The following is a 25,856-nucleotide window of genomic DNA, read 5'->3' as shown; positions in this document are numbered from 1 at the left end:
ATCTGAGATAATATTTTCCTGTTCGGTTGTTGTGGGTTTTCAGGGCTGTGTGGCCATGGTCTGGTAGATCTTGTTCCTAACGTTTCGCCTGCATCTGTGGCTGCCACAGATGCAGGCGAAACGTTAGGAACAAAATCCACCAGACCACGGCCACACAGCCCAGAAAGCCCACAACAACCAGTTGAATCCGGCCATGAAACCCTTCGACAATACACTGTCCCATTTGTTAGCAAATGAGCTTCAAGACTGCCATGCATTTCTGCCAATTTTAAAATGTCAAGAGTCAGGCGCTGGAACACAAATCAGACAGTCCTCAGATAAAATTCAAGTGAACTTTTGCCTGGTTCCAAGTCCCCTTTGGAGTTCGGTCACTATCAACCATTTTCACACGACCTTCCAAAGCACGGTCATTTGAACAGCCTCCAAGTCTCTCCAGTACTGCCATGACATCATCATTGGTCATGATGACTCAGATGACATCACTATAACATCACGATGGGAGAGGCAATGAAAGATCAGAGAGCTCACCCATTAGAAGATCAGAGAGCTCACCCATTAGAAGCCACCAAGCCTTTTCGAGCCTGCAGGAACCTTTGGAATGCTGTCAAAATGGCTGCCACCACTAACCTTTAATAACACAACAAACAACTTTGTGCTGTGGAAGCAGCAACATATTCAAAAATCTGCACTGCAGATCAAATATCCAGTGGCCAATCAGAAGTCTCACTGGGCAGAACTTCATTTAGCACCACCCACTTTCTAAAAACAGAAGACTCGAGAAAAGACACCAGCGGGCACCAGCACAATGCTCTATAAGAAGGGGCCACTAGATAAAATTCGACTGAACATTTGGATGATTCCCAGTCCCCTCTGGAGTTCTGCCACTGTCATCAATATTCACATGTCCTTCCAAAGCACTATCGTGAGGACTGAGGACGACGCCTCACTCAAAGGCTGAGCTACTGAGAGCTTCGCGGTATGCAAATCGGGCTGGCTATCGCAGCAATATAATCTCACAAAGTCGAAGCAATTATTTTGTATACAGCCGCTGACAAGAGAGATTTCAGAATGCATTTTGAGTCAGTAAGAGCTTTGTCTCTTCTTCCCAACAGTCCTGCCCTTCGAAATGCAAACAAGCGCATGTTCAAGTTTTTGCATCCAGAAACCGATGCACCCGCTGCAGGGCGCGAGCCGCTCCCATCCATCAAGAAAGCCTTTCACGATAAATCACACGTCTCCTACCTCTCTGCTGTTCCAGGTGTCAAGAGGCTGCCCCGGTGTCTCATCAAACTCTTCTCAGCCGCTCCAGAGTTGGCCTGTCCTGGGGACTTTCCTTCCAAATCCAGGGCTTTCTACCGAGAGAGAGAGAGAGAGAAGGAATTTGTCAAGTGCCAATATTTCTATAGACGCGTTCCCGCATTTCCTTATGAACACCTTCGATGGACTTACAAGGACTACATATGATTGCATTATCATTGGCTGATTATGCACAAGGTGTTTGCTGTGTGGTAGAGGCAAATGTCCACCGCGGCAAGATTTCTGGTGCAAATATATTCCTCCAGCCCTGCTTTCACTTTCCACTCCCTCCGCAGCAAGCAAACCCACTTAGAGCCTGATTCTAATTTTGCTTTGCTGCCAGAGGAGGCAGATTTTCCAGTGGGCACAGCTTAGTCCAGGGGTCTGCAACCTGCGGCTCTCCAGATGTTCATGGACTACAATTCCCATCAGTGCCTGCCAGCATGGCCAATTGGGATGGGGTTTGTAGTCCATGAACATCCTGAAGCTAACATGGAAGTTGACCTCTGAACAATGATCTCCACCCTGCCCGCCCTCTAGCTGCTTAGCACGCTCCCCCCTCGCCCTTCTCCGTCGCCAACTCCTTCCCACTTCTTGTCCTGCCATATCGTTTCTATTGCCCACGGCCTCCCCATTTTTGCATATCTTTAGACCTTTAAAACAAATTAAATAACCATACCGATCGATTGATAAATCGACGCTAATACTAAAAAAATGTAAAAATAATCAGTCCAATCAGTCCAATCTGTGGCTAGTCAATCAGTCCAATCACCGAGTTTGTCCCTGCGTTTGATCAACAAGCAGGGATGTCTCCGGCCTCGAAGTTTTATACACAAGCGACCAGTGACTCCAGACCACACCAGGAAAACCCCCTCGGTCTTGACGTTTGGGTTTACAGCACATTGGGAGACAGATGGTCGTGAACTTGGGGAGCTTAGCAAGCGGTAGTTCATGTTATCCTTGAGTGGTTTTGCCGTTTGCACGTCGCCAGTGCTGCGCCCCTCTCTTCCCACCATAAAAGACAACCAGTGTTCTGGCAACACGTACAGATGCCGTATTCGAGACTTCAATAGTTCATTTTTTTATGTTGATCTACTTTATTTTATTTATTTATTTTTGAGTTTTTTATACCGCCCTACCCCCGAAGGGCTCTGGGCGGTGAACAACAGATTAAAACAGATACAATTAAAATCATTTAAAGAGAACAATCAGCATATAAAACAATCAGCATATAAAAACAGCGTCCGTGACAAATCCTTATTAAAACCCTCTCAAAAGGGAGGGGAGGAGGTCCCATAGGTGGTAAGGATCTACTGATTGACATATTACTCTATTGATAAGATTAAAGATGAAATTAAAGATTATATTGGCATGCACAATAGAGAACCCACAAAACATCGCCCCCTGGACAAAAGCAAAATGCCAGGCGATGGGTAATGCCTGCCCCACTGCAAACAAATAATGCCGGACATTCCCTGAAACAAAGGCTCCCCGGCCAATTCTTTTTGAAGCTGCAGGGATCTAGCCACATGTAAAGGCCCCTGTTGAGGTGGGGTTTTGCCCAATTTTTTCATTTTGGTTTTTGGCCAGTAATACTTTTTAAAATGCTCCATAAGGTTTTCCTCACGCTTTCTCAATTTTGCCCAAGGCTGCATATAGTGCAAACCTATTTAAAACAATCCCAAACAATTAAAAGATGGATAAACGACGCGAAAGGATTTGCTCCCAAAGTATGTACTTGTAGTCTCAGTCACATAAAAGAGACCACAATTTGTCGAGAAGACAAAGCAACCGTCATCCCTTAGCAAAAGCTCAAGAATACAGCTGCTTCTGTAGGACCCGGAGACATTTTTGAACAGGTGGCACTGCGGGTTGTCTTCAGAAATGAAAACTCCTGGAAAACAAACGAAGCCAGCTGTGTCAGAAAGAGTATTCGGGCCAAATCCCAAAGAGCAAGTGTAACCTCAGCTGTGGGTTCTGTGGGGCAGCACTTGGAATGAGTTGCAACAACAATTTTTAAACAACAAAATGGTTTACTTTTCTTTACAATTAACACTTTTAAAACATCAACATTTAACGTTACAATTCAAGGTCCTGTTCAGGTTGCATTTCAAGTCCTTCTATTTACAGTCTACTGATATTGCCAAGTCCAAATTCTTCTTTGCAAGTTGGCTGGCTCCTGAAGACTCCAAGGGCTTGATGAACAGGTTGCAACATGATGAAGGTTTCCAGGAGAACTCTCACCCATTACAACCACAAAAAAAGAAACCCTGAAACAATAAACTCCAACATTTACAACATAGCAAAAACAACAACTACCTTCCCAGTAGTTCCCTACAATATTGCAATTACCTTAACAAGGTGTTAAGGGCTTATAGAAATCAAGGTCCGAGTCTGGTAGCCTTGTTCTTCTGCAAAAGAGCTCTTTCAGCCTCTCTGCTGCTCCGAGTCTCCACCCCTTACTGGGTCAACCCATTCTGGGCCAACCCATTCTGGGCATGGGGGTTACACAAGCACCAAGGACCTTAACACGGCACACGTTTTTTTTCTGCGCAGAGCATTTCTGAGCCCCCTTCTGCGCTTCCCATCCTTACAACAGGAAAGGACAGCAACATCACGGCCCCTCCAACAAGGCACAGATTCAGGCCTGCATTTCCCACATCCATAAGAACATAAGAACAAGCCTGCTGGATCAGACCAGAGTCCATCTAGTCCAGCTCTCTGCTACTCGCAGTGGCCCACCAGGTGCCTTTGGGAGCTCACAGGCAGGAGGTGAAAGCAATGGCCTTCTGTGGCTGTTGCTCCCGAGCACCTGGTCTGTTAAGGCATTTGCAATCTCAGATCAAGGAGGATCAAGATGGGTAGCCATAGATCGACTTCTCCTCCATAAATCTGTCCAAGCCCCTTTTAAAGCTATCCAGGTGAGTGGCCATCACCACCTCCTGTGGCAGCATATTCCAAACACCAATCGCATGTTGCGTGAAGAAGTGTTTCATTTTATTAGTCCTAATTCTTCCCCCCAAGCATTTTCAATGGATGCCCCCTGGTTCTAGTATTGTGAGAAAGAGAGAAAAATTTCTCTCTGTCCACATTTTCTACCCCATGCATAATTTTACAGACTTCAATCCTATCCCCCCTCAGACGTCTCCTCTCCAAACTAAAGAGTCCCAAACGCTGCAGCCTCTCCTCATAAGGAAGGTGCTCCAATCCTTCAAGCATCCTCGTTGCCCATCCAAGCCAAGCTGCAGAGACTCCACCAATTCTTATGCACTTTTACAGCCTGTGCCCCCCCCCCCCACACACCTGTAAGGTAGGCGACTACTATTCTGGGACAGCCAAGCAGATCTGCCAAAGGCTATGTCGGGAGGTGGAAATGTTTGGTGCTTGGCCCGTCCGCTCGCCCTGGCAGCAGAATCAGCAGCTGTGCAGAAGTCCGCTCACTGCTTGCCGGCCGCTGGTGTGTGTCCGACAGGCCCGGAAGAGAACTTTTCCCAGAAACTCTTGGGAGTCTGTGGGAGTCCTTGCATTGACTTCCACCAGGTTTTTGGATGTGATCTTTGGAAGGACCATTAAACAAGAGTAAATAAGGGAAACTCCCGCGCGAGGTTGATTGAGAAAGTCATTTGCCGAGCCCTAGGAAATAATTGCAAAGTTTTCCTGGAGCTTGAAGGAGGGAACGCCGGGCCGTTTGTCACACCGGCAGCGCGTGCCGGGCCGCAATTCATCATGTTTGTCAGGTGTCAGCCACTGAAAAATTTAATTGTGCCTTCCCCCTCCCACTGGGCTCCCCATCAGTCACAACGCACTCCCCACCATGACGGCCAAGACCACCAAAGCAATGATTGACAAATGGGACAAAACCCGCCCCTCCCATCCCTCCCCCCAGGCCTGTTTTCTCACTGCCCCCCCCCCAAAGCCCACAGCTGGTACCCTGCCCCACTAAATCAATTTTTCAATAGCAGATTGTGGGAAAATACATGCGAGGGGCAGGGATATGAGAAATTCCCAGCCCAACTGAACTGGGGAAATTGCAAAGCTCCCCGGCCCGTGAACCCTGACTTCGCAACAGTCAAAGAAGGTTTGCACGCAGTCACACATTACTGGCCCACATGAGAGGGAGTGTACCAGAACATGCACACCAAGCTTGGAAGCATAGAGGGGTTTGCTCCGTTAAGATTGCGCGGCAACCTTTCCCACCGCCCCAATTCGACAGGATCCAAAAATGGCTAACCACAGAAGCTGCAGTCCCTTGGAGAAATCTGAGCTCCAGAAATATCCTCGCACCAGAGGGGGTGTCGGGGGGAAATGGTGACCCGACCCGGCCACCCCCACATGCCTCCACATATGGAGGTGGGGCTCGGGGGCAGCTCCGGCGGGGCTTGGAAGCGGCTCCTGCTTCCAAGCCGCCAGGTCGGCACGGGGGACTGAGGGGTGATTTTGCACAAATACACACCCCGCCATTGCGCCCGGGGTCATTCCACCCCCTGTCCCCGTTGTAGATACGCCACTGCCTCGCACTTAGACATGACAGAACACAGATGGGCCCTTTTTCCTACTACCTTTTCCCACTACCAGGAGCAGCAGTGGCGTAGGAGGTTAAGAGCTCGTGTATCTAATCTGGAGGAACCGGGTTTGATTCCCAGCTCTGCCGCCTGAGCTGTGGAGGCTGATCTGGGCGATTCAGATTGGCCTGTGCACTCCCACACACGCCAGCTGGGTGACCTTGGGCTAGTCACAGCTTCTCGGAGCTCTCTCAGCCCCACCTACCTCACAGGGTGTTTGTTGTGAGGGGGGGAAGGGCAAGGAAACTGTAAGCCCCTTTGAGTCTCCTGCAGGAGAGAAAGGGGGGGATATAAATCCAAACTCCTCCTCCTCCTCCTCTTCTTCTTCATAATACTGAGCATTTATGGAGCGCTTTGACATGCTTTATGCACTTGATCATGCTGTGATCACTACATCGCCTCAGCAAGGTAGGCCATTCCTTACTCCAAGTAGAACAGGAACTTACCTGACGGCACGGGAAAATTCAAGCCCCAGGAGATATTTTTAGCTTGGCCGCTAGACCCCTCCCAATAAGAAAATGGACTGGTCTTGGCAGCAGGGATGGATGAAATGCAGAGGCATACTGGGGGGGAAATGACCCTGCTCCCCCCCCGCCCCACTTATCTTGGGAGCTATCATTAAACATTGAGCATATCAATTGCTGCCAAAATTGTTTACGTGTAAACAAAAATATCTTGAAAATGTGTGTCTGCAATGTGCGCAGATATCTGATGCTTACATAACATTTTTCATTCTGCATATTTTGAGTGACATCTTATCTTTCATTTCATTCATTCCAGAAGTTTTAAAAAAATGTTTCCTAACTTTTCCAACTTCTCCACTGGGAAAACTGATAAAATGATCAGAACACTCAATACTATACATTTCAGGGAGAAAGCCCTTGCCTTACAAGGCATTTGACTCATTCTGAAAGATAAAATATTTCACAAAACATTTCACAAAAGGCTTTTTTCCACAAAATTTCCCAATTTTCCCACCAAAATGAACTAAGAACATTTCTAGGAATAAAGCATTTCTCCCGGGACTTTCCATCTCTAACACAAGCAGGAAATCCCCTGTCTTGCTCTTGTAAGAGCACTTCTTGAGAACAGGATGAACCCAGATTCAGAGAATAAGCAGCCTGATACTGTCACTGATCATGGAGTGAAGGATGCCACAGTTTGCCAGAGTCAGGCTCATTCCACACATGCAGAATAAGGCACTTTCAAACTGCTTTCAGTGCTCTTTGAACCTGTGCGGAAGAGCAAAACCCACTTGCAAACAGTTCTGAAAGTGGTTTGAAAATGCATTATTTTGCGTGTGCGGAAGGGGCCTCAGAAACTGGCCAGAGGTCTCTCAAACATCGGATTTTTCATTCGACACATAAACTCAGTGAAGTTCTGAAACGGCCTGAAATCTGAAAAGATGTCAAAGACGATATATGCATGATCCATGCTGAAGTCGCACAGGGAATGCGACCGTGCCTTGGATCCTACATGGGGCAAAGGTCTGGAATCCATGCCCTACGGGGAGAGACTTTTAGGGAGCTGGGGATGTTTGGTTTGGTGAAGAGAAGGTTAAGAGGTGACATGATAGCCATGTGTAGATATTTGAAGGGATGTCACGTTGGTGAGGGAGCAAGCTTGTTTTCTGCTGCTCCAGAGACTAGGACCAGGAGTCTTGGGTTCAAGGTGAAGGAAAAGAGATTCCACCTAAACATTAGGAAGAACTTCCTGACCATCAGGGCTGTTCGACTGTAGAATGCACTGCCTCCGAGAGTGGTGGAGTCTCCTTCTTTGGAGATTTTTAAAGAGAGGCTGGATGGCCACCTGTCAGGAGTGTTTTGATTGTGCGTTCCTCCACTGCAGGGGGTTGGACTGGATGGCCCTTTGGGGTCTCTCCCAACTCTATGATTCTATGATACTCAAGAGGTCCTCCCCCCATGGATCATTCAAGGACATCTGCTGCAGAAGAGCCTCTCTGGCACAAGGGCACAGAAGACCCCAGTTTGCAAGTCCTAGCCCTCCCCCAAAGCACAGCTCGACAACTTCTGATCGGGCCGTTCCTGTTCAGAAAAAAGCAGTTACTAGCTGTGGATAATCAAGGGGTTTATTTTAGCAGTATATTTTAAGGAGGGGTGGGTGCGTGTGCGTTTATAGATAGGTTTTATCTTGCCGTTTTTTCCTGTCTCTTGATTGCTTTATAATTAATATTTTTATGTTGCAATATCCTTGTGTTTATAAAGGTCGTTACACACTCGGAGCCGCCGTAGATAGGCTGGGAGATAAATCTGGAGAAATAAAAAAGTAAAATGGAACTGTTGAAGCCAGGAGGAGACTCAGGGAGTTGTGCTCCAAAACCTACACACAGACACACACACATAAGAACATAAGAACAAGCCAGCTGGATCAGACCAGAGTCCATCTAGTCCAGCTCTCTGCTACTCGCAGTGGCCCACCAGGTGCCTTTGGGAGCTCACAGGCAGGAGGTGAAAGCAATGGCCTTCTGCTGCTGCTGCTGCTCCCGAGCACCTGGTCTGCTAAGGCATTTGCCATCTCAGATCAAAGAGGATCAAGATTGGTAGCCATAAATCAACTTCTCCTCCATCAATTTGTCCAAGCCCCTTTTAAAGCTATCCAGATTAGTGGCCATCACCACCTCCTGTGGCAGCATATTCCAAACACCAATCACACATTGCGTGAAGAAGTGTTTCCTTTTATTAGTCCTAATTCTTCCCCCCAGCATTTTCAATGAATCCCCCCTGGTTCTAGTATTGTGAGAAAGAGAGAAAAATTTCTCTTTGTCAACATTTTCTACCCCAGGCATAATGTTATATACTTCAGTCATATCCCCCCTCAGACGTCTCCTCTCCAAACTAAAGAGTCCCAAACGCTGCAGCCTCTCCTCATAAGGAAGGTGCTCCAGTCCCTCAATCATCCTCGTTGCCCTTCTCTGCACTTTTTCTATCTCTTCAATATCCTTTTTGAGATGTGGCGACCAGAACTGAACACACACACACCACATTCCCACCATACCTGAAGTTTCGCCCTGTCCACCCTTCCACCTTCATCTCCTTGTTAGACATAGCAAAGGCCAACGTGCAAAGGAACTGAGAAGACCCAGCAGCAGCGGGCAGGCAAGTGGTCAGGTGTAAGATCAGAGACGCTTCGGTCCTTCTGCATCACCTCTTGCCTGTCCTTAGACTGATAATATCAGGTCTATTTCCTCCTTCTCAGGGGTCGCGTGCTCTCTCCTCCCCTAGTTCTGTCGGCTTTCCTATCTGAAAGGCAGTTCCCTAATAAACAAGTACCTTTATCCTTCAATCAGTGTGGCTGGACTTCTCAGTGCACCTGGCAATCCTACGGACGCCCCTCCCGCCAGAAATGAGATTCTGGTAGGAACAGAAGCAAAGAAGACGGGAAAGAAGAAAACAGGACTCCTGTCGGCCCCCAACACGGGGTGCTCCGTGGCTGTCAATGAAACGGGAGGCTGGGGAGCTGTGCTTTGTCGATGCACCGTGGGTATGAAGGCCCTTGGGACGTGGCGCACTTGAAATGCCCCCAATTTGTTCCAAGCACGGCCGGCTCAGCTAATCGAGAAAACCAGCCTGTTATTTTTAAGCCAGCAGTGAGTTAGACACACACCGAAGAAAGCCGGTCTCTTTACGCCAAGAGAGGAAAGGCTGCCGTCAACCGATGTTGAACCCAGACCAGCTGGCCGTGCCGGGCAGCCGGGAAGTCGACCCAAATTCCATTTTTGAAGTTGGGTCACGGCTACCTTTTGGAGGGAAGAGAGCAGGCACCGCCAGATCAGTTCGATCTTTAGAGGGGCTGGATCCAGTGGCTCTCCGTTGCATGCCTTTTATTGTTGAAGCAGCAGGTTTACTCAGAGTAGACCACCTTGCAGGACGCAATGTAGACAAGAACCAACAGATGCACAGTCACCGGTGCAGTTCTATTTATTGCTATCTACTCACAAAGTGCTTCGCCAGACCACAGGTGTTTTCAGGTACACATGACACTGCTGTCTGTGCTAACTATATACAAAAGTGGTACCTAAACACATGTTCTGACATTTATTCCTCCCTTCCAGCCGTACCATCTGAGACTTTTAAGGAAACAACAACTGAATGGAAAACTCCTGGTGTCCTTTCTCCGCTGTGCTACAGAGAGTGTCTTAACCTACTGCATCTGTGTATGGTTCTCCAGTTGCACAGTGGCAGATAGGAAGGCGCTCCAAAGGGTGATCACTACTGCACAGAGGATTATCGGCTGCCCTCTCCCCTCCTTGGAAGAACTCTACAATTCCCAAAGCCTAAAAAAAGCCCAAAATATTCTGAGAGACCCGTCTCATCCAGCACACCCTCTTTTTGAACTGTTACCATTCGGCAGACAATACAGGTCTATCAAAACGAGGACAAAGAGGCTTAGAGACAGCTTCTACTCTAGAGCTGTGGCTATGTTGAACTCCATGGCTTCGTGTTGATGTGTTTGGGGCTGTGTAGGGATGGGTGGAGGAAGGGGAAAGTGAGGATGGGGTATGAGTCTGGAATTGTGCGCATCGAGGAACGCTGCTGTACATTTCATTGTGCGTGCACAATGACAATAAATAAATGCTTATGCTTAGTTTTCATCATTCAGCGTAGAAGATGCGGGGGCGGGGGGAACTCAGCATCAAATCACAACGGAACACCTTTTCCCCAGAGCAGCTGTGGACGACCCCTCTTGCCCCCCTGCTCTCTGCAGCCATGATCCTGCCTCGGGGGTTTGCTGCCAAGAGAGGCCAGAGCTGAGTCGGAGATAAGTAGGGCTGAGATATCAGCAAGGGCGAGAAGCCTCCTTGGCCACCAGAAAGGAGCGATGGCAGACGGCCAAACTGTTCCCAGAAAGGGCCTGAGTCACACACTGTTGCAGGCGCTGGAGGAGGCTGGGGGTGGGGAGGACACCATTCGGAGTCACCTCCCTGGGCGGCTTCTCTGAAGTGCTCCTTCTAGCCACTGACCCCCAAGTGGTGCAGGAGGACGCCAGCAAAACAGTGGCCGGGACCCCTTCCTGGGTGTGCTCACAGCCACGCTTGTGCGGACTAGCATTGTTAGGTCCCCTCTGGCAGCGAATGGCTGGGCGGTTAGAACATAAGAACAAACCAGCTGGATCAGACCAGAGTCCATCTAGTCCAGCTCTCTGCTACTCACAGTGGCCCACCAGGTGCCTTTGGGAGCTCACAGGCAGGAGGTGAAAGCAATGGCCTTCTGCTGCTGCTGCTGCTCCCGAGCACCTGGTCTGCTCAGGCATTTGCAATCTCAGATCAAGGAGGATCAAGATGGGTAGCCACAGATCGACTTCTCCTCCATCAATCTGTCCAAGCCCCTTTGAAAGCTATCCAGGCTAGTGGCCATCACCACCTCCTGTGGCAGCATATTCCAAACACCAATCCCACGTTGCGTGAATAAGTGTTTCCTTCTATTAGTCCTAATTCTTCCCCCCAGCATTTTCAATGAATCCCCCCTGGTTCTAGTATTGTGAGCAAGAGAGAAAAATGTCTCTCTGTCAACATTTTCTACCCCATGCATAATTTTGTAGACTTCAATCCTATCCGCTCTCAGACGCCTCCTCTCCAAACTAAAGAGTCCCAAACGCTGCAGCCTCTCCTCATAAGGAAGGCGCTCCAGTCCCTCAATCATCCTTGTTGCCCTTCTCTGCACTTTTTCTATCTCTTCAATATCCTTTTTGAGATGTGGCGACCACAACTGGACACAGGACTCCAAGTGCGGTCGCACCACTGCTTTATATAAGGGCATGACAATCCTTGCAGTTTTATTATCAACTCCTTTCCTAATCATCCCCAGCATAGAGTTAGGAGGGTAAGACTGCCAGTTCCAGGTAGAGAAACACCTTGAGATGGGGGGGGGAGCCTGGGGAGGACGTGGCCCTCAGTGGGGGGGGGGTCCCATGCCACAGGGCCCTCCCCCCGAGGCCTCCATTATCTCCCGGGGAACTGAACTCTGTAGAGTGAAGATGAGCTGCATCCTTGTCTCACTTAGAGGCTGACGTCCCTATGGAGGAGCACACCTGGCCACACCTGTGGAGCTCAAGTGCGCCGAATCATCCCCAGCCGCTGCTCCCCCCCAATACCTCATCTGCAAAAGACCTCCAGTTCACAGCAACTCCTCCTGCCATATATTCAGGGTTGTCATCTGGCCGAGAAACAATCGCGCTGTCCCTTTAGCGGTGACTTAATGGGATATTATTTACCAGCTGAGGTGATTTACCTCCCTGCCCTGAAATGTTCTGGCTGCCTCTTTCTACGCATCAGGCCTCTGTTGAAAGGCCAAGGCATTTCCTGCCAGGCAACCAATATATCTTCCCTGAACATATATCCTGTGTTCTCTGGCTCTTTGAGGTCTTACGGGGCACTTGGCTCAGCCAACCCGTTTAAGAGCATCAGAGGAGGCTTGCGGGATCCAAACAGTGGTCCATCCAGGCCAGAATCCTGCCTCACCCACTGGCCAACACATGCACAGGTGTCAAACTCGTGGCCCTCCAGATGTTATGGACTACAGTTCCCATCGTCCCCATCAGCCATGCACAGGTGTCAAACTCGTGGCCCTCCAGATGTTATGGACTACAGTTCCCATCATCCCCATCAGCCATGCACAGGTGTCAAACTCGTGGCCCTCCAGATGTTATGGACTACAGTTCCCATCGTCCCCATCAGCCATGCACAAGTGTAAAGCTCGTGGCCCTCCAGATGTTATGGACTACAGTTCCCATCGTCCCCATCAGCCATGCACAGGTGTCAAACTCGTGGCCCTCCAGATGTTATGGACTACAGTTCCCATCGTCCCCATCAGCCATGCACAGGTGTCAAACTCGTGGCCCTCCAGATGTTATGGACTACAGTTCCCATCGTCCCCATCAGCCATGCATAGGTGTCAAACTTGTGGCCCTCCAGATGTTATGGACTACAGTTCCCATCATCCCCTGCCAGCATCATGCTGGCATGGGATGATGGGAATTGTAGTCCATAACATCTGGAGGGCCACGAGTTTGACACCTATGCATGGCTGACCGACAGGGGGGAGAGGGTCAAAACCTTCCCCTGGCTCTAGGATTCATAGATCTGTCCCCATCTGAATCCAAAGGTTGCTTTGGGTCAAAATAGCTCCTAGCCCTTGGTGGATCTCTCGTCCATGAGCCTGTCCAACCCCTTCTAAAGGCAGGGCCACGCCTCCCCCCCCCCCCGCCTACTTCAACCTCTCCCCTCAGTTCAGGTGGGTTGTGGATTACAGACTGGTAAAACAGTGAGGGCTTGCCCATCAATTATTTACCTGAAACACTTCTACTCCACCTTTCACCAAACACCTAAGACTACAACAACAACGAGCTCCCATCACCACCACCAAAATGAAATACATAGTTTAGTCCAGTGGTGGCGAACCTTTGGCACTCCAGATGTTAGGGACTACAATTCCCATCCGATGGGAATTGTAGCCCCTAACAGCTGGAGTGCCAAAGGTTTCCCACCACGGGTTTAGTCTTTCTTAGTTTATATTACAGCTACTCATGCCTGTTGTTTATTACACTAGGTTTATTGTTGTTCTTAATGTTATGTTTTATGATTCTATGCTTATTGTTATTTATAATGTCATATTTATGATGTTATGTTTATGTTTATGTCATATTTATGATGTTATGTTATGTTTTATTTATTTATTTTATTTAGTTATTATTGGGTTTTGTATACCGCCCCTACCTCCGAAGGGCTCTGGGCGGTGAACAACATAAATCACATATATACAATAACCCTTAAATACATTAAAACAATTTAAAACGCAGCGATCAGTAACAATGTCCGCAATAACCCTTTTGATGTTATGATGTTATGCTGATGATGATATAATGTTACAATGCTGTGTTTTCTGACCCTTCTTTAGTGATATTACGTTTTTGATGTTTGTAGTATGATGTTTTGATTGCTGATATTGTTATTATCCTGTTGTGCACCACCTGGAGTCTTTCGGGGAGGACGGTATATACATTAAACATACCATACCATCATGGCGGAGATAAAATGCACGCTCATAAAATCCTGACTAGGCCCACTGCTTCAGCCTCCACAAAAAACTCTTGAATACTTTCAAAATGTGGGGAGAACGGGTGCCCTCCTCACCATCATCCTGGCAGCTGCTCCGAGGAACAGGGGATGGCCTGGCTGTCAGCGAACGAACCACCCTACGGCCAGGTGCGGTGAGGGAGAGGGTCACCTGAAGAGTGCAGCAGGCACCTGTCAGTTACGCTGCCCCCCCTCTCCTCCCACCCTTGGACGTTGACTGGCAAGCGAGCGGTCCTCAGGGGGTCTGGAACTGACCAGGCCAGACACATGGAGCTTCACCACACTGGCCTCCAGAGTGTCATCAAATGCGCACAGAGATTCTGATAATGTTATCAAAAGTGACAGCCGTATGGTACAGGGAGTCTTCCAAGTGTGCCAGCAGGTGTCCACTCATCCTAGTTTCAATCCTGGCAGTCAAAACACGCACGCACACCGGGATCCGAAAGCAGCTAAAAGATGAAGGCCCCGATTCTCACGTTCTCACGTCTTGGCAAGAGAGCAAGAGAAGGGCAACGAGGATGATTGAGGGACTGGAACACCTTCCTTATGAGGAGAGGCTGCAGCGTTTGGGGCTCTTTAGTTTGGAGAGGAGACGTCTGAGGGGGGATAGGATTGAAGCCTATAAAATTATGCATGGGGTAGAAAATGTTGACAGAGAGAAATTTTCCTCTCTTTCTCACAATACTAGAACCTTGGACAGATTTATGGAGGAGAAGTCGATCTATGGCTCCCAATCTTGATCCTCTTTGATCTGAGGTTGCAAATGCCTTAGCAGACCAGGTGCTCGGGAGCAGCAGCAGCAGCAGAAGGCCATTGCTTTCACCTCCTGCAGGTGAGCTCCCAAAGGCACCTGGTGGGCCACTGCGAGTAGCAGAGAGCTGGACTAGATGGACTCTGGTCTGATCCAGCAGGCTAGTTCTTATGTTCTGATGTTCTTAGAAGGAGGCTGAAACAGGCCTCTTTGCCTCTGCTCTGCTTCTCTTCCCGTAGCTCGCCACGGGCCTTCTGCTGAAGCAGCGGATTTACTCAAGAGTAGACCACTTTGTAGGACACAACGTAGACAAGAACTGATAGACACACAGTCACCAGTGCAGTTCTATTTTATTGCTATCTACTGACAAAGTGCTTCGCTAGACCACAGGTGTTTTCAGGCACAAATCACACTGCTGTCTGTGCCAGCTATATACAAAAGTGGTACCAATCAGGTGCCCTCACCTGATCAGGTTTGCACACGGTACAAGCTGTGCACTCGGCACTAATCTGCACACGGCACCTGTCAGAAGGAGGGTCCAGCTGTCATTTAGATTTTGCTCATCTAAACACATGTTCTGACACCCCTTCCAAAATCAGGATGTGCATTATTTACAAGGACAGACATCACATTTAGCTGTTCACACAGTAGATCATATTTTCCTTTCAAAGGTCTGACACCTTCCTCATCCAACGGCTTCCCATGACTTTCGCAAGGTGAAGAAGAAGAAGAAGAAGAAGAAGAAGAAGAAGAAGAGGAGGAGGAGGAGGAGGAGGAGGAGGAAGAGGAGGAGGAAGAGGAGGAGGAGGAGTTTGGATTTATATCCCCCCTTTCTCTCCTGCAAGAGACTCAAAGGGGCTGACAATCTCCTTGCCCTTCCCCCCTCACAACAAACACCCCGTGAGGTAGGTAGGGCTGAGAGAGCTCCGAGAAGCTGTGACTAGCCCAAGGTCACCCAGCTGGCGTGTGTGGGAGTGCACAGGCTAATCTGAATCCCCCAGATCAGCCTCCACAGCTCAGGCGGCAGAGCGGGGAATCAAACCTGGTTCCTCCAGATTTAGATACATGAGCTCTTAACCTCCTACGCCACTGCTGCTCCGAGTCACCTCCCAACTCTTACCAGCCATAGCAGATGTCTTACCTGAGCAGGTGAGACAGGCTGATAGAAAAGGACCGATCCTAGTTGGGTAGCCAAGCCGGCACTTGGCCCTGTGTCCCCTTCTGGGCAGGGCAGGGCAAAAGTTTGCTAACTACAAATCTCCCTTTAGAAGAGGTTTTATGGATCCTGGAGAGGGGAGCGATTCCCGTTCAGGCAGGATTTGAGGATGGGACTAAGAGCTGCCCTCTGTCAGCTAAAACCAGGTCGACTGTATTTCTAAAGCCTGAAAAATGCATCTCCCTTTAAGCAAGCCGGTGCATTCACTGGGATTTATCTTTGTAGAGCAGTGGTGGCGAACCTATGGCACGGGTGCGAGAGGTGGCACTCAGAGCCTTCTCTGTGGGCACGTGCAAACAGAGTTTGTCATGTGGGGGGGGATCGCTCCCCGCACACACACATCTAGGCTGGCCTGGACCGCTGGGCTTGATTATTAGCATTAAACCTAAGACCTAGTTTTGGGGAAGCAGTGTAGGTAAGCGCTGTTAAGCGCTGTTAAACCCCACTGATTTTCATGCGAACTAAAGCGTGATCCTTTACCTGGGAGTAAACTCAGTTGTTGGCAATGGGGCTTGCTTCTGAGTAAACCCTCCTAGGGTCGGGATTCACCCGTTGGAAGAGTTGCACGGTTGCTTCAAAGCAAAGCCACCAACTACCACCAAGCTTACTCCTGAGTAATGCATGCCTCGGAGCCAACTGTTTTTTCTAAGTTAAAACCTCAGTATTCAGGTTAAATTGCTGTATTGGCACTTTGTGATAAATAAGTGGGTTTGGGGTTGCAGTTTGGGCACTCGAAAAGGTTCGCCATCACTGTTGTAGAGCAAAGAGACAGAATGGCCAGAAAGTCTGGGAACACGGCGCACTTTGAGCTGGAACCCACTGAAAATATACCTCTTTGTTAGGGTGTTGTGGGTTTTCCGGGCTGTATGGCCGTGTTCCCGTAGCATTTTCTCCTGATCTCCTCCAGCCACAGATGCAGGCGAAATGTCAGGAGAAAATGCTACTGGAACACGGCCATACAGCCCGGAAAACCCACAATGCCTAGTGATTCTGGCCGTGACAGCCTTCGACAATACCTCTTTGTTCCTTCTTTCTGCTCCCAGGAGGAACTGGGGGTGGGGAGTTTGCTGCACAGGGGAGGTGGTACTTACTGCCGGGGGGGGGGGGGGGGGGGGGCGAGGAGGAGGACACAGACATGTCTCTGATGTTCTTATCAGGCTGAGATTCCTCCTGGATAAGCACGTGTGCCGATTTCCCTTCTCTGCCCTTTCTGTAAAACTCCGATCCTGGAGCTCTTTGGAGGAAAGTTTACAACTGTTCACCTCTCAGGCATCCCAGTATATAGACCTGCACGAATCACAAATTCTCTGCGGGGGGGGGGGGGCTGCAAACATCAGGCCTTGCCTTTCTGAACTCCCAATTCATCACTGCCAACTCCACAGGCTGGCTCAGCGGGAAGGGAGCAGCAGTGGCGTAGGAGGTTAAGAGCTCGTGTATCTAATCTGGAGGAACCGGGTTTGATTCCCAGCTCTGCCGCCTGAGCTGTGGAGGCTCATCTGGGGAATTCAGATTAGCCTGTGCACTCCCACACATGCCAGCTGGGTGACCTTGGGCTAGTCACAGTTCTTCGGAGCTCTCTCAGCCCCACCCACCTCACAGGGTGTTTGTTGTGAGGGGGGAAGGGCAAGGAGATTGTAAGCCCCTTTGAGTCTCCTACAGGAGAAAAAGGGGGGATATAAATCCAAACTCTTATTATTATTATTATTCTGGCGCCCCGGCCATTGTCTTCAGGGTGATGGGCTTTGGGGTGCTTGGGGAGGGACCGTGGGAGACAGACAGATGAGGGTCTGGCGGGGAGAAAGGGAGCACAGACTCTTTGCAGACGTAGAAAGGAGGGAGGGGGTGCTGGGGGGGGGCAGAGAAGAGCTTCTGCTGTCCAACAAGACAGTCGCAAACGAGGCTTCAGCTCAGAGAGCAAAGTGGCAGAGGGAGCTAAATTGCCTTCTGAAATCTGGTATCAGTATTCACATGACGGAGGCTCCTTCCAGCAATTTCGGCATATTAATAATAAATGCTACATAATTACAGCGGTGCGCCTCGCCTCGCCTCCTCCTCCTCCGCCGCCTTCCTCTCTTTCCACGTCTGCTCAAAGTAGTGCCCCCAGGAACCACCCCCCCCCTTTTGTCACAACAGCCCAATCCGTGGCGGGGATCCCACACCAAGCCCCGCCCCCTGGACTCCTGGTAGCCCTTTCCTTCCACCTGACAGGTACATCCCAGCTCAGGTTCTTGACCATGTGGAGGACCTTCTCCGAAACAGGCTGGGAGCTGCCCCCAGATTTCAGCACCTGATGCCGTGCAAAAAGAACTACTATTCCCACAATGCCTTTAGGGCTCTCTCGAGGATAACTGCTCAGCGCAATGATTCCCACCTCCCCCATCTCGCGCTACGGCGTGCCATGAAATACTTGTGAGCCCTGCTAACTACAGATGCCACACAGCTGGCACCACGTACCAGGTGCTGCCAACCTTTCTGAGCATGTATTTTCTGAGCAGACGGGTGCCTTTGGAATTCTGACACAGTGGGCGGGCACAGCCACAAAATGGTGGCTGCAGGAGGAGGAGCCAGCCGCAAAATGGATGCTGCAGGAGGAGGAGCCAACCATGTGCTGCCGCAACTTACTTTCAGTCTCACAGTGTAGATCTTCATGCTGTGGCGGCAGCTACCACCACTAAGCAACGTGTTTTAAAATCCACACTGCCACCAAATCTCCAGCGGCCAATCAGAAGCTTTGCTGGACAAAAGCACCGTCGTCATAAAAATATATACTTGGTGGACACCATGAAATATGCCGAGGGGTACCATGGTAGAGAAGAGAAGAAGAAGAGTTTTGGATTTATATCCCCCCTTTCTCTCCTGTAGGAGACTCAAAGGGGCTTACAGTCTCCTTGCCCTTCGCCCCTCACAACAAACACCCTGTGAGGTAGGTGGGGCTGAGAGAGCTCTGAAGAACTGTGACTAGCCCAAGGTCACCCAGCTGGCGTGTGTGGGAGTGCCCAGGCTAACCTGAATTCCCCAGATAAGCCTCCACAACTCAAGCGGCAGAGCTGGGAATCAAACCTGGTTCCTCCAGATCAGAGTGCACCTGCTCTTAGCCACTGCTCTTAGCCACTACGCCACTGCCTTGCTAGGGAGTCCTCCACTGGACCTTTATAACCGTATCCATCCTGTGACGACCAGAATTATTCTCCTTGTGGTGTTCAGGCGACGAACAAAGCAATTTGTACTCAGATCCAATTCGCACTCGCATCTGAGTCTCCCTCCCTCGGTGGCTCTGCGCACCAGCGCAATCACGGCTCTCAATTTCGGAAGCAGCCTGCCGGTTCTCTCCCCGGCTGGTTTCCACACCTTCTGCCAATCCGAACATGTCCTTTGGACGCACTCCTCAGCATCTCTAACATCTGGAGCCGGAAGCCCGTTTCGAAAAAGATGCCCACGAACATCATATGAAAGTTTAGCACGTTGTAATTTGGAAATTTTCTGTACGGATCCTCAGCAAAAACTCTAGAATATTTTTGCTCAAAATGTCGCTTCAAAGGTGCAAATTGGCTCTTTTCTGCTTCCGGCAAACAGCGAGGCAGCCTCTGACGTTAGCCGGCTTCATAACTGCAAACAGCCCAGAAGCGAGGAGAAGCACGGCGGCGCTTTCTGCTGGATCAGCTGTAGTTGTTGGAAGGGGGGAGGACACACGCGAGAACGCACTAAATTTAAGAACAGGCGACGCTCGACAGCCATCAGTGATAAAAGCAAAATTAAAAAGCCGCACGTCGACACACCAGAGAGTGACAAACAGATTTGTGAACTACTTCTGTAAAATGTGATGATGATTCTGGGCTGAATTTGCATTTTCTAATCATGAAAGGCGCAGAGTCCAAACCCAGAGCACAAGAAGAAGAAGAAGAAGAAGAAGAAGAAGAAGAAGAAGAAGAAGAAGAAGAAGAAGAAGAAGAAGAAGAGGAGGAGGAGGAGGAGGAGGAGGAGGAGGAGGAGGAGGAGGAGTAGTAGTTTGGATTTCTATCCCCCTTTTCTCTCCTGCAGGAGACTCAAAGGGGCTTACAAGCTCCTTGCCCTTCCCCCCTCACAACTAACACCCTGTAAAGTGGGTGGGGCTAAGAGAGCTCCGCAAAGCTGTGACTAGCCCAAGGTCACCCAGCTGGCGTGTGTGGGAGTGCTCTGGCTAATCTGAATTCCCCAGATAAGCCTCCACAACTCAAGCGGCAGAGCTGGGAATCAAACCTGGTTCCTCCAGATCAGAGTGCACCTGCTCTTAGCCACTGCTCTTAGCCACTACGCCACTGAAGCCAAAAGTTCTACTCTCCAGGCTTAAAAGAACTCAGAAGTTCTGGGGAGAATCAACAGGGAAGGAGTGGTTGGGGAGTCTGACGCCCTCATGGAAAGCCCTTTGGGGGGTACAGGAATAGGAAAAGAGAAGGTCGCGTTCCCTGCCCTCTAATTGATTTCACTTTTATTTATTTTACTTTATTTATATCCCACCTTTCTTTCCAAAGGGGGCCCAAAGCGGCCGATAACATTATCCTCTCCTCTGCTTTGTCCTAACAACAATTCTGCAAGGCAGGCTCGACGGTGAACAGGTGACTGGCCCCAGGTCACCCAGCAAGTGGGGATTCGAACCGGTCTTTCCCAGATCCCAGAGAGACATTCTAACCGCCACACCTCGACGGCATGGCCCCTGGTGGATTTCCAGAACCTAAAAGGCCAAGAGTCTGAGAATCGAGCTTTGGCTTCACCATGAAGCAGAAAGGGGAAAGGGCCATTACTTTGGGGAAATTGCTAAACGCCCCAAGTGCATAAAAGCTACCTGGTTGTTTTGTGTGCAAAGAAAGACAGGCTCGGGTGATTTCCTCATTGCAGCTGCTACGTCAGAACATCAGCAACGGGGCTTCTTTGCAGTTTCCCTCCCAGTAGCAGCCAACCTCTTCCCTTGTACCTCTGGGAATTTGCCATGTTTTTATTTTAACATTGACAGTTGTTCATCAGTATACTACAACAGTCAGTGAATCAAATTCTCTGAATTTCCAGCTTTTCTTTTTTTATTAAAAAAAACCCTCCAGCCCTTTTTATTGTGGAGACATAAGGGGAAAGGTGGGCCTCTGCAACAAAACAAGGCTAAACACTTATTTTGTTTTCTACTGAAAGCTGGGAATTCAAAGAACACGATGAGCAGATTGTTCCATAACAATACTCCAATGTGACACTATTCAGTGGATGGTTTAAAAAGAGCCCCCACCCCCACCCCCAATGGCAGGGTGGAAGAGTTGCGATGAGAACTGAGGCAGGGAAAATGGCTGCCATGTGGGCAGGACTGGGGAAAACGAATCTATGCAGCATCCTGACACGAGTTGACAGCGTAGGCGCAACTGAGCATATACAGAGTGCGGCAATAACCACTGGAGCCAGGGAGTTCACGCAAAAAAAGGATGTATTGGCATTGATACAATATATACAGTTTAAACGGACAGAGCCTTCGGCTTAGGTCCTGTCCCCAGCAAGGAACACGCTTAACTGAGTTAGCCTACTTATATACATTATGATACATTCATTAGCCTATGGCTAGTACAGTCAAAGGTCACATGACGCTTATACAGGTAGCTGATGCAATCATGCTTAGTCATTCCCTTTGGCTGACTGCTAACAGGTGAATGCTGTTAGTCCTTCAGCAGTCCATTAAGGCAATCAAGGGTTTTGCCATGCAGCTGTTATACTTTCAGCTCCTGACACATCCATCCAGGCTATGCTGCCATCTTTCCAAAATCTTTCCCGTCCCACCAGTGCAGGGGTCTGCAACCTGCGGCTCTTCAGATGTTCATAGAAGAAGAAGAAGAAGAAGAAAGAAGAAGAAGAAGAAGAAGAAGAAGAAGAAGAAGAAGAAGAAGAAGAAGAAGAAGAAGAAGAAGAAGAAGAAGAAAAAGAAGAAAAAGAAGAAAAAGAGGAGGAGTAGTTTGGATTTATATCCCCCCTTTCTCTCCTGCAGGAGACTTAAAGGGGCTGACAATCCCCTTGCCCTTCCCCCCTCACAACAAACACCCTGTGAGGTAGGTGGGGCTGAGAGAGCTCCGAGAAGCTGTGACTAGCCCAAGGTCACCCCAGATAAGCCTCCACAGCTCAGGTGGCAGAGCTGGGAATCAAACCCGGTTCCTCCAGATTAGATACACGAGCTCTTAACCTCCTACGCCACTGCTGCTCCAATTGGCCATGTTGGCAGGGGCTGATGGGAATTGTAGTCCATGAACATCTGGAGAGACGCAGGTTGCAGACCCCCGCACTAGTGCTTTCTCCACAAAGCCCTTTGCTGGCCTGCAAACACGCTGCGCATGACCTTTCCAGAAGGAACCACCCGTCTCCCCTCCGACTAGCCCCTGGGACAGCCCAGAAGGGAAGCGCCTTGCCCTGGAGAGCTCCTCCCAAAGATGTTGAAGCCTTGAGCGCGCCCCCCCCCGCCCCGCCCCCATTGAACCCACAGGCAAAGCGGGTCCTCGGGGTTGGGTGGCAACAATATTATATAATAGCCTCCATTTACAGAGCCGCACGCTCTCCATTCACACGCTTCAGCCTGGCTCTCTCTTCCCCGCGCCCAGCTGCCCTTTCAGAAGCCTTCAATGCCATCGAGCCGCGCACCAAAGAGAGTCTTGTTTGAAGACGAGAGACACGCCAGCGCTTTGGCAGCTCCCCGTGAAAATTAACTTGACTCATGCCCCTTATTATGGGCTTTGCGGCCTGAAAGCCTCCCTTGAATGGGAACAAGCAAGCAATTTAGACACAAAGTCGAGAGCGCGATGAGAGAAGCGGGGAGGGGGGAGGGGAATCCAAAATGCGTATCAGAACACCGAGCTGCACAACGCGGTTTTAAAAGAATGTACATCTTTCACCTTTATTTTGCCCTTCTTCTAAATCAGACCATTGGTTAATCAAGGTCAACACTGTCTACTCAACAGGCAGCTGCTCTCCAGGGCACATGTGTCAAACTCCTGGCCCTCCAGATGTTATTTTATTTATTTATATTTTAGACTTTTATACCGCCCTATCCCTGAAGGGCTCCGGGCGGTGTACAACATATAATAAATACAATCATAAAACCATCATAATTTAATTAAAATCTATAAAAGCAGCGAAAGACTAACTGTGATACTGATAATTATAGATGTAGGTAGTGCCCAGCTACCCTTTATTAAATCCTTTCCCAGAGGGAGGATCGGCGAGTCCCATCAGATGGTATCAGGCTCAGATGTAAGAGCCAAGAAGGGGGGGGGGGCACCATCAGCGGCCGGTCCCTCCAAAGGCCCGGCGGAACAGCTCCGTCTTACAGGCCCTGCGGAATTCACCGAGATCCCGCAGGGCCCGGACAGCTGGTGGGAGAGCGTTCCACCAGGCCGGGGCCAGAGCCGTAAAGGCCCTGGCCCGTGTGGAGGCCAGCTGCATCATCGAGGGGCCAGGGACTGCCAGTAAGTTGGCCTCCACTGAACAAAGAGGCCATGTAGGGACATATGGGGTGATGTGGCATCGCTGGCAGGGGATGATGGGAACTGTAGTCCATAACATCTGGAGGGCCACGAGTTTGACACCTATGCTCCAGGGTCTCAGGTGGAAGTCAATCGCCTCTCCTCCCGCCTGGACCTTCTAACTGGAGATGCCACGGATTCTGTCCCTGAGCTGCACCCCCTCCCCTGTGGCCGGCAAGAGATTTCTGCACGAGGCAGCAAGAGAGCTTCCAACAGGTGGGGGACCCGGAACAGCCATGCCAGGTTCCAAGTGGCTCCCCAAAGCTGCCGGACCCCCGGGACACCCCACCTGCCGACCCTTATCTTGCTACGCGCTCTTCCAGGGGGGTTGCTGGCGGGGCCCAGGGCCGGTGCTCTGACCGCGCAGAGGGGCAGCAGGAGACGTCCGGCTCGATCTCAGAATCCTCCGCAACCCACGGGGTCTTTTTCACGCTCTGCATCATTTCCCTGTGGAATTCACCGCCATGCACTTAACGCAGCTTCCCGAAGGAAATCGGGCCTGCCGAGGGACGCCAGATCAACCACAGATCAACGCAATGACTAAATGGAACTGCCACATTCAAATGCAGTCTGCCTGAAGACAGGGAGGGCCTCTGCCTCGTCAGCCCGTCAGTATGGTTCCCAAGAGAGTTTGGCTGGCCAGAGCTCTTTCTGACCAAGGACAGGATGCTGGAGGCTTATTTCTGCAGGGGGGGGGGCCCTGGGGGCAGAGGGAAGGATTCCTGAGGGTTTCTCTCAAGGCAGGACTGAAGGCCTGAGAGTTCGGGGGGGGGGGGCATTGCACGCCTGAAAGGAGCCTTCCCCAGGAGAGGGGCAGCGTGACATCCCTGCCAGATTCGTTGACCAAGCCAGCAGGGGCTGATGGGAACTATAGTCCATGAACATCTGAAGCGCCAGAGCTGGACACCTCTGACCCAGAGGCAGGAAGAAAATGAGATTCAGCTTGACCTGTGTTGTGACACAGAGTGGTGGGACTACGGCTCCCTCTCTCCTTCACACACACACACACACACAAATGCACAAAGAGAGAGAGAGAAGAGAGAGAGAAAGAGAGGAGAGAGAGAGGAGAGAGAAGAGAGAAAGAGAGGAGAGAGAAAGAGAGAGAGAGAAGAGAGAGAAGAGAAAGAGAGGAGAGAGAGAGGGGGGAAAGAGAAAGAGAAGAGAGAGAGAAAAGAGAGGAGAGAGAAAGAGAGGAGAGAGAGAGAAAGAGAGAGAGAGAGAAAGAAAGAGAGAAGGAGAGAAGAGAGAAAGAGAGAAGAGGGAGAGAGAGAAAAAGAAAGAGAGAGAAAGAGAGAAGAGGAGAGGAGAGAAGGGAGAGAAAGAGAGGAGAGAGAGAGAGGAAAGAGAAAGAGAGGAGAGAGAGAGGAGAGAGAAGAGAGAAAGAGAGGAGAGAGAGAAGAGAGAGAGGAGAGAGAAAGAGAAGAGAGAGAGAGAAAGAGAGGAGAGAGAGAGAAGAGAGAGAGAAAGAAAGAAAGAGAGAAGGAGAGAAGGGAGAAAGAGCGAAGAGGGAGAGAGAGAAAAAGAAAGAGAGAGAGAAAGAGAGAAGAGAAGAGAAGAGAGAAAAGATAGAGAAAGAGAGGAGAGAGGAAAGAGAAAAGTGAGAGAGAGAGAGAGAGAGAGAGAGAGAGAGAGAGAGAGAGAGAGAGAGAGAGAGAGAGAGAGAGAGAGAGAGAGGCCAGACGCCCCCAGCAGCTCCCCACGCCAGGCACAAGGAAAGAGCGGCCAACACTGGACGGAGGTCTATTGAGTTGTCTGGGAATTATTGATCAGTCTACCACACGGCAGTTGAAGGATGCTTTCTGCTTTACTCAGAGCTCCCAAACTTGCCCCTCAGGGCACGATGGGAACTCAAACCAGCCAGCGTGGAGGAGCAGAGACCCACAGCTGCTGCTGCTGCTTCCACCCAGAGGCTCTCCTCCTCTACTTCGGCTCCACAGCAGCAGCTCTGTTCGGACGTCAGGGCCCGAACAGGCTTTGACTGCCCCTCCCCTGCCCCCTTAGTTCTTTCCCAGAGCTGTTTCACTTGAACCCTTTTGAGAAAGGGGAGGGCTGTGGCTCAGTGGCAGAGCATTTGTTCACATCACAGTCTCTTCAGGTAAAAGGCCCAGGTAGAAGGTGATAGATCAAAAACCCTGGAGAGCCGCTGTCAGCCCAAGTAGTCAATATTGGCCTTGACGGACCGAGGGGCTGAGAAGGCAGCTTCATGCGCAGTCCAAGTGGGTGAGCTGGTGGAGCAAGCCCACCTGAGGACCTCAACCTTCCCCCATGACCTCTTAGCCACAAGAAAAGTCTTTGGTTTTTTGGAAGAGTGGGTCTCTTTTTATTTAAAAACAGTGGCAGGAGAAGCAGTGGCGTCGGAGGTTAAGAGCTCCTGTGACTAATCTGGAGGAACCGGGTTTGATTCCCAGCTCTGCCGCCTGAG

The 25,856-nt window shown here is 50.0% G+C and overlaps 1 long non-coding RNA gene across 1 annotated transcript in view; it reads right to left on the bottom strand.

The window, feature by feature from the left end:
• The window catches only part of LOC125436033, a 126,271-nt gene that overhangs the window by 23,195 nt on the left and 77,220 nt on the right, over positions 1–25,856 (bottom strand). The window contains exon 2 of the long non-coding RNA XR_007244978.1: positions 1,243–1,352. This is a non-coding gene — a long non-coding RNA (uncharacterized LOC125436033). The remainder of the gene's footprint in view (positions 1–1,242; positions 1,353–25,856) is intronic.

The sequence above is a fragment of the Sphaerodactylus townsendi genome, linkage group LG07 (genome assembly GCF_021028975.2).
Source record: "Sphaerodactylus townsendi isolate TG3544 linkage group LG07, MPM_Stown_v2.3, whole genome shotgun sequence".
NCBI lineage: Eukaryota > Metazoa > Chordata > Lepidosauria > Squamata > Sphaerodactylidae > Sphaerodactylus > Sphaerodactylus townsendi.
The sequence above is the reverse complement of the archived record's forward strand: the minus strand, read 5'-3'. Positions and strand labels throughout refer to the sequence as shown.